Genomic DNA, 2,685 nt, shown 5'->3' with positions numbered 1-2,685 from the left:
GAAAAACTTTCAAAATACAAAGACCTGGAAATAGAGATAACTCGAATGTGGAATCTAAAAACAGAAACAATTCCTATCATAGTAGGTGCCTTAGGTATAATAAAAAAATATTCAGACAAATACATAACAAAAACACCAGGACTTACAAATATATATAACATACAGAAAATTGCACTACTGGGTACTGCACACATTCTACGCAAAACACTTTCAATACAGTAAACATAAGAGCACCACAGCAAACCACAGCACATACCCAAGGCGCACAGAGCTGCGCTCGGTAGTGAAGTGAAAGCACGTTATAAAAATAAAACTACTGAATAATAATAATAATAATGAAAGTAACAACATTGTATATCATTACTTTGTAGATCATTGTTTTACCAATATTTCTTTTTATTAATTATTATTATTTATTTATTGCTAGGTTGTAAATGTCATTTGCTGTTTCAGTTATAAAAATCACAAGGGGACCATGATACAGCATCACCAATTTTGGCTTTTGGTTTGTACTCTTAACCGTACATGTGTGATTCTCTGCTTTCTACATAGCCATCATCAACCAGCCGCTAGAAGCTCTCCCTGTGTTAAGGGGTTGGATTGCCACAGACTCTACAGTTTCCTCTGTGTTGTACTGCATCTGTACAAGTAATTAGGCTTTTGTTTCTAGTCCACTTTTGATGTTGTCAGTTCACAATCATCGTTGACAAGCTCTTGGTATTTTCCTCTCCCCAGTTCCTGTCAGAAATGCCTTTGGCAATGACTTAAAGCATATGGAATATCCAAAATATGACAGCTTGTGGGCTTGGTTCTTGACAATAGGTATTTTTGGACTTTCCACTTTTCTAGTACTGCAGCATTTGTTACCTTGTCTTTCCAGCATATCCTACCCAATCAGCAAAAGATTCACAGCTAGGCTTCTATCTTCTCCATTGCTATATACATTGCCCAAGTTTCTAACAGACAGAAGAAAATTGCATTTTACTGAAATTTTGTGGTCAAAACCAATGAACTGAATTTAAAAATTTGAAATGAACCAATTTTCTACAGAACCCTTTGACCACGCTGAGAGTTCTTTTTTATTAATAAAACAGACGAGAAAAAGAAATCACTTAATCAGTCAAAGTTGGCTGCTCCTGGAGGTAATCTAAAAGCACATACCCTTCTTTCATTGATGTCTTCTTTGATATTGATTGTACACTAATTTGATCAGTGTTTAAGATATCAGGTTGTAGAGAATTTAAAGCTTTGCTATGAATGCTTCACTGCAAATTATCAAATCTTCTTAAGAAATACAAATAAATGAGGTTAATGTTAGTATGCAATGAGAAGATACTCACAACGGAGACTAATATTTTGGGTGATTGTCCTTCATCTTGAAACTCTAGTCACCACTACTTCATCAATTCACACACACACATTCATATATATATACCGATATATATATGTATATATATATATATATATATATATATATATATGCACACACACATGTATGGATATATATGTATATTTATATGTATATTTATATGTATATATACACATACATATATATATGTACATATATGTGTATGTGTGCGTAAATATATATGCAGATATGTGCAAGATATATGTGTGTGAGTGTATGTGGATATATATATATATATATATATACACACACGCAAACGCACATAATATATATATATATATGTTTAGGATATATATATCTTATGATGCAAACTACCACTAGTCTACCAATTTGAGTTGCACTTTGTCTCCTCTCTCTCTCACTGTGAACCTTAGATCTGTCAATGCGATTCTCCTTTCCATGACTAATGCAAATTTTTGACTCTGCTCAATTTCCCAATAGGATATAATTTTCTTTAAACTCTTTTCTATTAATTTCAATACGATGGTGTGGTTGTAATAGGTTTTCAAACTTCAATATCTGCATATCAATTTTTGTAGCTGAGTGTCATCATTCCTACAGCTAAACCACTTGATAAATAATAAAAAAAAAAAGAACTAAACATGTTATCAAACATTACTTTAGAATATATCTATTTTCTATTATATTCCAATACCAGAGAAATCGTTAACACAGAATTTATCATAAAACCTTGGTCATATCTATAATGATTGCCATTTGTTCTTGTGGCTCCTATACCAGGATTTAAATAAACTAATCCCTACCGATAAAATATAAATTCCCTTAGGTATTTAATACTTTCCATATAATTTATTTTAACTGCAACATGAACTTTTCTCTTTCTCCTTCACCAATATTATTCCATTTTTTTTTATGGTGCTTTGATTTAATTTCTTCACAATTTTTTCATACCACTTCTTTCTGTCTTTTTTTTTCTTTCTTTTTCTTCGTTTTCTTTCGTTTGCAATTTTCTTTCGATAATTATATGCTTTTTACAGAATTGCCCCTGGTACTCTCACCATCTATTACAGAGAAACTTTTAGCACATTAACCATTCTACTGATAGTTCTTGATGTTATATTGTCAGACAGTATATTCCAAAAACGTCTTTGTATTTTCTATTCCCTCTAGACTTCTGTTACCTGGGGTATCAATCAAAATGGAGTCTAAACTTCTATTTATGCTTCATCTAAGTTTTGTACAAGAAATTAATGGAAAGACATTCAAGATGCTATATTTCTATATATATATATATATATATATATATATATATATAT

At 31.2% G+C, this 2,685-nt stretch overlaps 1 protein-coding gene and 1 long non-coding RNA gene across 16 annotated transcripts in view; one reads left to right on the top strand and one right to left on the bottom strand.

Annotated features, from left to right (window-relative positions):
- The window catches only part of LOC106869227 (dorsal-ventral patterning tolloid-like protein 1), a 1,100,309-nt gene that overhangs the window by 203,522 nt on the left and 894,102 nt on the right, over nucleotides 1-2,685 (bottom strand). The gene's annotated exons all lie outside the window — the stretch shown is intronic.
- LOC106869228 (uncharacterized) overlaps nucleotides 39-2,685 on the top strand; it is a 28,150-nt gene continuing 25,503 nt past the window's right edge. Inside the window, exons 1-2 of one of the 2 annotated variants that reach the window (XR_008265007.1) lie at nucleotides 39-648; nucleotides 881-1,142. This is a non-coding gene — a long non-coding RNA (uncharacterized LOC106869228). Of the gene's footprint in view, nucleotides 1,143-2,685 lie in introns of both variants that reach the window. The other variant, XR_001409382.2, reaches the window with a different exon arrangement.

Source organism: Octopus bimaculoides, chromosome 10, assembly GCF_001194135.2.
Source record: "Octopus bimaculoides isolate UCB-OBI-ISO-001 chromosome 10, ASM119413v2, whole genome shotgun sequence".
Classification (NCBI taxonomy): Eukaryota; Metazoa; Mollusca; class Cephalopoda; order Octopoda; family Octopodidae; genus Octopus; species Octopus bimaculoides.
This window is presented reverse-complemented; position numbering and strand designations above follow the sequence as displayed.